Raw genomic sequence first — 13,028 nt, forward strand, 5'->3', positions numbered from 1 at the left:
TTAAGGGGTTTAATGCAAGTGCATAGGTTTATTAAGGACGACATTATCCAGATAAACTGGAGTTTTGCTACGAAGACACTTTCTTAAAACGAAGCATATCATAAAAGTGGAATGCACAGACTAATGTGTGACAACACTTAATGCACATGCATTTAACCCAGTTGTCTGAATGTGACTCATTTAGGTAGGACTTTATTTTGCATTCTCAGGTTTTTCAAGAGACAATAGAACAGATCAGTATGGCGTGCCCATGCTGTGTTTGTCGCGACAACGAACTGTCGGTCGTTCGCATTACCTGCGGGTACCCAATCTGCCTGGACTGTGACAAGCAACTGTCATTATGCCCACTGTGTCGAGCGAATATCGAGCACGTTCTGCAATTGTTTATAACTGCGATTGACTGTCGAGGTGCAATGAAAACGAGTAGTATCTCGCTGAAATCTGGCAACAGCACCTTAAAACGCAGACATTGTCAGTAGCGGTAACGTGAAGCGGACATAGGTAAGTTGACCCCTTGAGGAGAGGGGAGGGAAAGCTAGTTTTCAAGGCCTAAGAATAAATAGTGCTTCATATTCCAAGTGTTGCCGTGAAATGTATTGAAAACTATAAACAGTAGTGAGGAAAAGTTTATGCAATATTTGATTTAGCTGGGAAAACAAAAACTTTGTGTAGTAAAAGAGTACTATAGTTCATGTAAATAGGTAAACGTCTTTCATGTTGGTCTCATTTTATTGTCGTATTAATTCTTTGTTAAATGTATATATGCGTAAATTATAATGCATTGTGCGTCTAGTATACACTAATGGTAGTGGTGGGCTTTCCAAAGGCTACATGAGCGCAAATTTACTGGTGAATTCATTTTTCAGTTTTGTTATATTTTAATGTTAATATTTTAATGAATGATTATACAGGTAAGAAGGAAGAATATTTCACAAATTAAAGAATAATGTTTTTGAGTGCCATATTGACGCAGAGACAGAATAACGTCATTATGCTACATGTAACAGCTTTACCCTTGCAATACGGGAATAAAGCTTATTTTATAACACAAGGACTTTCTTTTGACCATGTTTGGTGAGGGGATGAAATGAGCATCCCTCTGGTAACACTCGACTAAATGCATGTGTGTAAAGTGTCATAAAAGATTTCATAAAAGTGGAAAGTTTCATCCCAGATTAGTTTTTGCGGACTGCATAAAGTCCAATGGTGTTCCAGTGTTCCAAGAACAAGGCTCAAATTATCTGTTTTTCCGTTTGAGACTTGAGCAAGATAAGGTTCTTTTTTTGGGAGTTCATCTCTACAAACCATTCCATCTTAAATCAGGGACTTAACATGTATGTACATCATTTATATTTTATTTTATATTGGCAAAAATGTTTGCATTGTAAAAGGCAAATATATCCTTATTCATTTAACCCGTATTGTGTTTATAATCGTTTATAGTTTTGTGCAATAGATTCACTTTTGTGTAAGCGTTTCCTTCTGCAGTTTTAGTCCCTTTATTGAATCACATATCGGTGCATGTGTTGTATAATGTATAAATATTCTATGACCTGTGTTCTTATTTTTAAATATATCATATGATATTTCATGAAGTAAAATTATGTACCAAGATACTACAACTTTTGGGGAAAAAAACGTTCGATTTCAGAAGTTATATTGTTTTTCATTGATTTTTATTGATTGTCCTTGAAGATATTTTACACTTTTGTTTACTTTGTGTAAACACATTTATTTTATGCTTTCCGGTGGTTTAAAGAGAAATATAAGTGAAAATAAGTTTTATTTTATGCTTTCCTTTGGTTTACAGAGAAATATCAGTGAAATAAAACTGGTATTTCACTGTTTTAAACAGTGAATAATAACTGAAAAATATCGATATTTTTCACTGTTTATTGACGTCATTTTTTCAACGAAATGACGTAATAAATCCAGCCAAATTATCCAATTAAACTCTTTTTCAATGTAAATAAACGGTGAAAAAAGCATCAAATAAAAAGAAAATTTATTGGATTCGATGGAATATCGATTTTAATTCACTCGTTAAAATATTATTTTATATGATCACTCGTGAAATAAAATCGATATTCCACCGAATCCAACAAATATCATCTATTTATTGTATGCTTTCCGGTGGTTTATAGAGAAATATCAGTGAAATAAAACCTGTATCTCACTGTTTAAAACAGTAAAAAATAACAGTGAAAAATAACGATATATTTCACTTTTTTACTGTGAAACGACGTCATTTTTTCGACGTAATGATGTCATAAATCCAGCGAAATTATCAAGTTAAACTCTTTAACAATGTAAATAAGCGGTGAAAAAATCATTAAATAAAAAGAAAATGTGTTGGATTCTATGGAATATCGATTTTAATTCACTCGTGAACATAAAACATACATATTTTCACTCGTGGCTGCGCCACTCGTGAAAATATAATTTTATATGATCACTCGTGAATTAAAATCGATATTCCATCGAATGCAACAAATATTCTCTATTTATTGTCTTGGAGACTACGGATTTCGGTTTTATTTCAGTTTCAATATATTACGCCATTCAATGTCGCTTTTTTTGTATATTTAATACTTTTAAAGTTACACGATAGTGAAAAACGAGTTGAAGGATGTTATATATTAATGCGAATGTTTAATTAATATACTAGTATATACATATTGTTGCATATGCCACTGTTATTTAAAGGCACATCTTTACTACATTTGGTGGTTCCAAAATGGCCAGCCCTGTTTTATGATTGTAAAGTACAATAACGTACAACTTAAGAGTGGACAATGAGCATCGTTCTGTTATAACAGGGTTCTACGCTTTTGCGCAAAAAGTCGTCAAGGATAAACATTTGCAGTCCGCACAGGCTATTCAGGGATACAACTTTCTGCTTTAATTGTATATTTCGTATAATGGAAGTATATTCTCAGTGAAAATCCAGTCAAGTTGTCCCTGATTTGCTTGTGCGGACTGCACATACTAATCCGGGACGTCACTTTATGCACATGCATCAAGCCCACTTTTCCCAGAACGCGGCTCCTGTATTTTATGATGACTAAGATTTTGTAAACGAGTAATATGAACTCAACCGTGTTTGCGCAGTGATACGTCATGTATTGTGCCTAAAGAAACGCATCATAGATAGTATAGAATCAGAAGTCAATAGATCAGGTATCTGTGAACACATGAGCTGTTTTTATTGCATTTTGTTGATCATGTGCACATACGTTTTTTGTGAAAATTTAACAAAGGAAAGACATGAGAGTTTCTTCAGTTTAACATGTTTTTCAAAAATAGTTATTTTGGTTTTAATCTTGAGTTCGATCAATTGTGCCCATGTGCGGACTGTTTTAGGCCGATCTGACCTAGACATGGAGATACGACTTACTCATTGGAATGAAATAAAACGGCATCGAATATTTTTAATAACAGATATTAAAAGGTTTTCATTGAATCTGAACGAATGAATAAACAGAAATCTTAACAGGACCGTATACACAGTATAATTAGCCTAAGAACATAGTCGTTCAACGAGATATTTACATATCTCCAATTTTTTTTAGGCTAACTATATATTCACAATACTATAAATGCATAGGTGAATAAGTATATTTCAATTTCAACATAATAAGAAACATTGCGCTGCATGTAGTATTCAGTCAGTACATGTACATGTAATGAATGTATGCCGATATAATAATTCATTTTCGACGTTTGTATATTTGTTAGTATCACTTATTCAACGCTTACAAACATTTTACTATGCCACACAACTACTTGGAAAAAAGGCACTGTCAACCTATACGTTATTAATATTCAAAGGTTACTTGCACTAGTTAACACTGGGTCGTAGATTCTTGTAAGATACGATCTATAGATGGAAGGTTGTCTGTTACCATACGTGATATTTGCAGTGATATAAAGTACAACCTAAATGATTATCAATTCATATTGCATAACCGCATTGTTGTTTGCATGGCGTTGTTAGTCATTTCCATATGAATGATGATGATCAATTTTTAAAAAGTGTCAAAATAGAATTTATCCAGATACCGATAAAGCCGTATGAGTTGGTTACAAGTGCTGGACTACGGAATTCCATTGAGTTATTCAATTATAACATACTGACACAATGCTGGTTCAACTTTCCACCCTACCACTTTTGAGCAGCACCCTGTACCTTTTGTGATTTTAGATTTTTTCATATCTTTGAAGTTTCCATGGGACAGAAAAAAGTATAATAATTATTTGTTATAAATTGAAGTATTGAAGCATTTGCGTTGTAAACAGCTTCTTTTAATTATTATTTTCACAGATCTTTGTTGAGGGACGAGGGCCGTCGTAAAGATGTTGAATTTTGGCACCAACAGCATGTTGTTAAATTTAATGCAGCATGTACTATTTACTTCAATGACACAGTGTAAAAGTCACAATAGGTTGATTAATCCAATGTCTCTTATCTGTTTTTATTCTTTATACGTGCCCCATTGAAAGCAATAAAATGCGACCAAGTGTCGCCAGCTTGGTTTGCTTACGTAGAAAATGTCTTTGCTAGATAAGATGAGATAGATATTGGACAGTATATGTGCTGCTACCAGCTGTTTTATGTTTTTGTTTTGACGAATCATTCGCTTTAAAATGAGGGTTTCTTTGAAGTGCAGACGTACAGTGCAGTCATTCCAGCATACTTTTACATAACAAACAGTATTATATCATACTGTATACACTCACAACATTTAAAGATTACATTTGCCATGACTTTATACTAAACGAACCACTATATATATGCTTTTGATTGAGTAAGTAACAAAAAGGCGATAACAAATTATATTTTAAATCCTCATTTTTTAAACAAATAAAGTTCTGCGAAAAGCAGATAACTACAAACGCAGATTTTTCAGTCGAGAAAAAAAGTGTCGTCCCTGAATAGCCTGCTTGGACTGCTCAGGCTAAACTGGGACGATATTGTGCACACAAGCATTCAGTCCTGCTTTCCCAAAATATGACTGAAATGTATTTCAGTCATGTTAGGATGTGCATTTGCCAACTCATTGTCTGAGTAGCAGTATAATATGCAAATACTATGTATAATATGCAAAGATATCCTACTTTAGTTTTAACACAAGTTTACAAAATTGTATGCATCAAACAAGAGCCATATTTGGATATAATGTGGTTCTTTTATCTTGGTTTGAATTATGCAGCTCTGTTTCATTTATTAAATGTTTCATGAACTTTGTTAGAAAATTATTGATAAAAAAGACATTTGATCAGGATCATAACGATTCTTAATCAGGATAAACTTGCCTTTATTCAGGCACGCTTAAGTTTGAATCTCTCTCACGTAACTTGCAGCACAGTGTATTTAAACTACAATTTTACCATACATATATATGTTCATATTTCTTTATAACAAATATTTTTGTCAACTTAAAGTAAGGTTGTTATGCAAGTAATTACTATAATTTAAAAATTAGTATTCTGATCTTGTCATAAGAAAATCTGATTGGTAAGATTTTCATCAATATAAGCTGTACTTTTAGCATTGTAATATGTTTGTTTTTGTATATTTAATGATAAGCCAACTATCCTCCGGTACCTATTTCCAATAGAAATTATAAGTTGCAGAAATGGTGTTTAATTGGTTCCTTTTAGATAAAGTGTCATCATGTTTGTCTGCCAGGAATGTGATTACACAAACAATGTTATCACTCTAGAGGCCACATTTATGACCTAATATTGATTAAACTCAGTGATGCGTTTATCTTGTTAATATAAAGGCGGAGTTTCAATCTGAGACGCGTGTATCAATAAACTAGATCACCAGGTGAAATCTTCGGAAAATACCCGTTATCACTTTTGAGGCGAAAAACATTAAAGGGGCCGTTCAACAGATTTGGTATGTATTGAAGCTTGTCATTAAATGCTTTTTATTAATAAATTTTAACATTTGAACTATTAATTCCCAGTAAAAAAACAAGAATACAATTTAAAAAACTGGAAAAAAGTAAGCCTCAACAGGGCTCGAACCACTGACCCCTGGATTCCTGGAGTAAAATGCCTCCCGCCTAGACCACTCGACCATCCACGCTCTATTCAGAACAGATGTATTGTTTAGCTATATAAGCAATCCTCGTAGTTTCCCAAAATATCGAATCGCGTCGATACGACGCTTTATCTGTTGGACGGCCCCCTTAAGAAAATACATTAAACAATAATCAGAAAGGTGTCTTACATTGAACAATTCGTATGTACATTTCCACGATTTCTAAATTTATTTAAACATGGAATTACATCATACAAATAAATAAAATAATGGATGGTCCAGAAAAAAACTGTTTTCAAATGCATGCTATTTTGGGCATACTTTACATGAATACATTACTGTATATTAAATTCTTTTTATTATCTTATGCCGATGATCAAGTCCTTTTTTCAACTTCGCCAACATCAACCCAACTTATGTTAAATGACGTTGAAAACTATTGCAATAAATACAAACTAAAAAAATCAATACTAGTAAAACAAAAGTGGTTATTTTCGAAAAAAATAACCGACACACAAGTTTTAACTTTACGTTATATGGTGAGCCGTTAGAAATCGTCACATCATTTAAATATTTAGGTGTAACTTTATTCAAAAACGGAAACTGGAATAAAACAAAAAAATCAATATCAGAACATGGTAACAGAGCGCTTCATCGATTTTACTCTGTTTTAAACCAAAAATGAATTCCCAACAAAAGAAAAATTAAATCTTTTTGATAAATTAGTAACCCCCGTTCTCCACTATTCTGCTGAAATCTGGGGACAAGATTCAGGAAAAGAATTAGAAATAATTCATTTTTGAAGAAAAATTCTATGTGTCAACAAATCAACAAATCTATCAGCACTGTATGGCGAATTAGGACGATACCACTTATCTGTGATACGTAAATTACACATCTTTAAATATTGGTTTAAAATAATATCATGTACAAATGAAAGTCGCATAAAAATAATATATGAATCACTATTCAATGACGCAGAACAAAACAAAACATGCAACACAAGGAATTGGGCTTATCAAATCAACACTCGAGCAGATAGGTATAACTTTTGTATGGACTGAACAAGAAACCCTGACAGAAAAATCTGAACAAACCTACATAAACAATCTAATAAAACAGCGATTATTTGATCATTACAAGCAATACTGGTACAGTGAGATCAATAATTCATAAAGACTAAATACACATGCCGCATCAAGGACACGTTTAATACAGAACAATATCTGGATATCATCATAACAAAAAAAATTAAAATAGCACTAACTCAATTACGCCTATCATCACATAGATTAGAAATAGAACGAGGTCGATACCACAATATTCCTCGGGATAACAGGAAATGTAAATTTTTTAATCTTAATGTCGTAGAAAGTGAATACCATTTCTTATTAATATGCCCAATAAACAAAGATATTAGAAAAACTTATTTAAAGTCATATTATCAAAGAAGGCCTACATCAAATAAGTTTATTAATGAAAACACAAAATAAAAAAGAAATCATTAATCCTTCAAAATACATATATAATGCGAATTGTTTACGGAACAATTTAGAAACAAACTGATTTATCCATGTATACTATTTTTTCCCATAATTTGATGAGTAATAATCAATATGAATGTTAAAATGAAACTAATTATGTAGAACAATGTAGTCTTTGTCTCATTATTTTATTAACAACTTTCATTGTCGATGTTAGAAGAACATATCCTATGTTATGAATCAGTAAAATATTTGTTAACTTCCTCCATTACATAATTTTTATAATTATAACCCAATTTCATAATAATTATCATCCATGTCGTTACACTTGTGTATTATGTATAATTGTATAATGCATTTGGCTAAAAAGCAATTGTATGCTTAAGAGGTAATAAATGTTGTTGTTGTTGTTGTTGTTGTATTAGTCGGTCATTTGCCTATGAAATGCTTTATCTATAGCAGCAATACAGTCGGGTTAGCCCCTGTTAACTGCAACATGTTTGGCCTTAAGCATTCACCGATTAATTTTAAGGTTAAGTCAGCACACTTGAGTCATCGTGCTGTGACAGTTTTCCAACCTCTGTTATCAGTAATCTGAATAGGTAAACAATGCTCAGGTTGACATCATTAGTTTTTTTTGTTAAGGATACACATGCAGTTATAAACTATCAAATGAAATGGACATGATGTTTTGACGATATTTGTACCTTTATGACTAAAAATGCTAGGATTTTAATCAAAATGTAAAACCGCACGTTTTGTTGTAAGCTCTTCATTTGCAACTGTTATATTACAGATTTCAATCGTATTTACATGAGCAATTTGGTGTAAATTACTTATTAAAGAAACGCATTTTTTAACTATTATATTGGTAATTGCCTGTAGAATTTGATGATAACTGTATGGACCTCAATCTGGGAAAATAGGGCTTATTGCATGTGCAAAATGTGTCACCCCAGATTAAGCTGTGCAGTCCACACACGCTAATCAGGGATAACTCTTTCTGCTTTTATGATAGTTAAGGTAGCAAAAAACATTAACCCATTTATGCCTAGTGGACTTTCCCATCCTTCTAAATTGGATCAATTTATTTCCAAAATTAGGGATGTCTTGGATATTTATTTCTATATTTAGAATATTTCTTACAGAAATTCCTTTAAGCAAACAGCGCAGACCCTGATGAGACGCCGCATCATGCCAAGGCCTTTTTTCTAGACGCTAGGCATAAATGGGTTAAAGGCAGAACATGTTGTCCTCGATAAACCTGTGAAACTGCATAGGCTAATTGCGGGACGACACTTGATAATCATAAACTAGCCCAGTTTTCACAGAACAAGGTTCATATAAATATTTGAAAAGTTGTTTAACGAACATATTGAATACTTAATCAACAATTTATATATTGATGTTTGCAGAAATTGAAAAAAAAAATAACTTAACTCTTTCACTTTGTTCTTGTGCCTAAATCAATAACTAGTTAAATACACGTTTGCTGTTTACATTATCACCATTGTGCTTAAATCAATCACTAGTTAAATAAATGGAATCTGTTTACATAATCATCCGAGTAATGGATTGCCTTTTGCATGAGTTTACAAGCTAAAATCTGCTAAAACAAAATTACTGCCGTATGATTTATGAGATTTTGTTGGACAAGTCTTTGTTTGGTCTGCCGAAAATAATGAGGGTGGGCTATTTAAAGAATCTTGTAATTTAATCTGGTAAGTGATAGGTTACGCTTATCTAAGTCAGGATACATACGTCATTCGATAATTATGTAAACAGCTAATAGGGTGTTTTGTTAATTCTTGAGAAGAGTAGATTTGTAATGTGATCCCAACTTACTTCGCATAAATTGTTGCTTGTTCCCAGTTGGTATATAACTGTGTACATATTTTACTTTTAAGCAACTTTCGTATTTCACGACACTTCTTGTCTATTTTCTGTTGTTGCTTGTTGATTTTATTTACCTGGAGGTCTAAACCAGTCATTCCTGGTAATTCAACCATAAGTTTAAATTTATGGAGTAACAATCAATCAATAGCATGTTCCAAAATATGCCCTTTGCCCAAATCTGTAGACAAGTTCCTTTAAGTGCCGTGTTTTGTTACAGTGTTCACGGACTCTAGATTATCAATATACACTCCGTGCAGTTTTTAAGCTCAATGGTCATTGGACTGTTTAGCATTTATTTTACTTAAATTGATGCTGATTGGCTATTTTCATGTTTTAAAGGTCAACCTATCTTTGTTAAAACAATAATTTGAATACTGAAAATGATATCTCTAAATAAGTAAATAAGACTCGATTGTCCAGTTCCATTTTTTTTATCAACAGTCCTGAATTAACACATTTTTATACCTTTTGTCCGATTGTTGCTTAAATTAATTGTATGTATATATTCGAATAGGTATTTCATTATATATACATATATTTAAATAGACATATCACCATATATACATATATATTCACATAGGTATTGCATAATGTACACATATATTCACATAGGTATTTCACCATTTATACATATAGTCACATATGCATTTCACGATGTATACATAATTATGTTCATATAGGACTTCAGTATATGCAAGTAAGACTTCATTGTGTTTCAGCCATTGACATATGACTTAATTGCGTATTAAAATATGACTCATTTGTGTATTTTCAGGTTTTGGAAGAGACGATAGAACCTATCAGCGAGAAATACAGATGCTGTGTTTGTCTTGACAGCGAACCGTTGGCCTTTCCTATTTCCTATGGGCATCCAACTTGCTGGAACTGTGGAAGCAACTGTCACTATGCACACTGTGTCGACCCAAGATTGAGCACGTGCATCAATTGTTTCTACCTGCAATCGACTGCCAGGGCGTAGTTTGTCACTGAAAACTGGCAACAAAATCAAAGCACAGACATTGCAATAAACGGAAACGTAAAACAGACATCGACAATATTGATTTGACACCTCAATGATAGGGGAGGTAGCTCTAGTTTACGAGGCCGGAAAACAAATAGGTGCTTTGTATTCCAAGTGTTTCAATGAATGTGTTGACAATTTTTAACAGAGGCTGGACAACAGATATGTGCTTTGTATTATAAGTTTTGCCATGCATCGTGTTAATGCTTTAAAGAGTGGTGTGGAAATGTTATGCCACACTTGACTTAGCTGTAAAAAACCACTTTGTGTAGTAAATATTTAGAGAGTAGTGTAGTTCCTGTAAATATGTCAAAGTGTGATGGTTTTCATGTTGGTCTCATTTTATCATTGCATTAATATTTGTTAAATGTTAGATGTAGTTGATAAGCAAATTATAATGCTCAGTCCTCCAGTAGACCCACATAGTAGTGGTAGGCTTTCCAGAGGCTCTTAAGTCCTAAGTGTGCTGGGGAATTCATTATCAATTTTGTAATGTTATAATACTAATATTTTACTGAATAATTACACATGTAATTTGGAAGAATATTTTACAGTTTACAAATCATGTGTATTTTGCCAAATTGGAAAAGGATGACATCATTACGCTGTGTTTAAGAGCTTAAACCTAGCAAGACGTGAAACAAGTTTTGTTTTACGGTATACCATAAGTGATTTATTTTTTACCTTGAGTGTATGGTTAGGGAATAAAAAGAGTGTACGGTTAGGGAATAAAAAGAGTGTACGGTTAGGGAATAAAAAGAGTGTATGGTTAGGGAATAAAAAGAGTGTATGGTTAAGGAATAAAAAGAGTGTACGGTTAGGGAATAAAAAGAGTGTACGGTTAGGGAATAAAAAGAGTGTACGGTTAGGGAATAAAAAGAGTGTATGGTTAGGGAATAAAAAGAGTGTATGGTTAGGGAATAGAGCTTTGCTCTGGGCATGCGTTTCAAAAGGCTAATCTGGAACGACTAATCACAAGTATGAAGCACCGTCTTTTTAAGACAACGGCTCAGATTATATATGATTACCTTAAAGACTAGAACACGATGATGTTCTTCTTTTTTAGCACAACATGCTCATGGTGAGCTTTTGTGATCTTCTTTTTTCCGTCGTGCGTCGTCCGTCGTCAACATTTACTTCCTTAAGGTTCTGCAACTGTAATGGACACCTTTCCAAATATAATAAAATGTATTTTTTTCTTAATCAGCATCATTTCACTGAATTACATGCACATTTTAGGTAGGCTTTCCAGGCTTAAAAAAATGATTTTCAAAACCATCCCTACGCTCGGCTTTTGTCCAGTTTATTTGCACCCCAGGGGTATATGAAAGTTCCATAATTCATCCAGATTTCCAAATATGGGCATGCAGTAGGTGTGTACAGATGCAGCTATAACTTGTTATCTATGAAAGAGCGCCATGAAATGTGAGTGGTTTCAGCCAAGTCGAAATTGGGTTGGTTAAAAACAAAGTCTCATACAATTCATAAATATTTTGAACTTAGTTTTATAGACACACTATATACAGCAAAAAGACCAAGAAATAGACAGATTTACCGTTTACGTTTTGATATTTTCGCGAGCGCATGGCGCAAGTGAAAATATGAAAATTGTGTACTTCGATGCAAAGCTTGGTTTATACAGGTAGTATTGCAATTTGTGTTTAATTGCTGGAAAACCGGACTACTATTTAACAATAAACATAGCTTATATGCTATATTAAATCAAATTACGTTAGAAAAGAAATAAAAAGCGTCGCAAAATGTATGCGTTGTCGGCAGGATTCGAACCTGCGCGGGAAGATCCCAATAGATTTCTAGTCTATCGCCTTAACCACTCGGCCACGACAACGTCAGACACGTATCTGCTTAAATTAAATATACATAAGTAAATAGGTATAAAGGCTCTCCGATCTTCAAATAAATCGCGGGTAATCATTACAGTGGCTCTACATAACAATTTAGAGGCCACATGTATTGTCCAATCTTCAAAATTCTTGGTTCGAACAGGTGTTCCGATGATACGTTGGACGAGTTCGGAAATTGTTCTGGTTGGTTGAAAAACATAGTCACAAGGGAATGGGCAGTTTTCCCTATAATATATAATATTATGATTATAGTTAAACCTGGTTAATACTCTAGAAGTCATATGTATTGTCCAATATTTATCAAACTTAGTCGAGCATTTGTGTAAGAATGGTATCTTTGACGAGTTCGAACATATTTCCGGTACATTTAAAAACATGGCCGCCAGAGGCGAGGAATTTTACCTATATGGCTATATGGCTTTTGTAAAACCTTGTCAACACTATGGAAGTAACATGTTTAGTCAAAGCTTCATAGAACTGGCAAGAACATGTGTCACTATGATATCTTGAACGACTTCGACAATAAATCTGCTTAGTTGAAAAACATGGCCACCAGGGTTCGTTGCAGTTTTCTGCATATGGAGATAGTAAACTCTTTAGAAGTCACATTTAGATTCCAATCTTCATGAAACTTGGTCAGAACCTTCGTTCTAATGATATCTGGGTTTATTACGAAAATGGTTCCGGCTTATATGGCCACAGTAAAA

The 13,028-nt window shown here is 33.2% G+C and overlaps 1 non-coding gene across 1 annotated transcript; it reads right to left on the reverse strand.

Annotated features, from left to right (window-relative positions):
* Nucleotides 1-12,223: 12,223 nt before the first annotated feature.
* On the reverse strand, nucleotides 12,224-12,305 carry Trnas-aga (transfer RNA serine (anticodon AGA)). Its single transcript has one exon. It is a non-coding gene; the product is annotated as a tRNA-Ser (tRNA).
* Between the last annotated feature and the right edge of the window lie 723 nt (nucleotides 12,306-13,028).

This window comes from Dreissena polymorpha, chromosome 9, assembly GCF_020536995.1.
Source record: "Dreissena polymorpha isolate Duluth1 chromosome 9, UMN_Dpol_1.0, whole genome shotgun sequence".
NCBI classification, from domain to species: Eukaryota; Metazoa; Mollusca; class Bivalvia; order Myida; family Dreissenidae; genus Dreissena; species Dreissena polymorpha.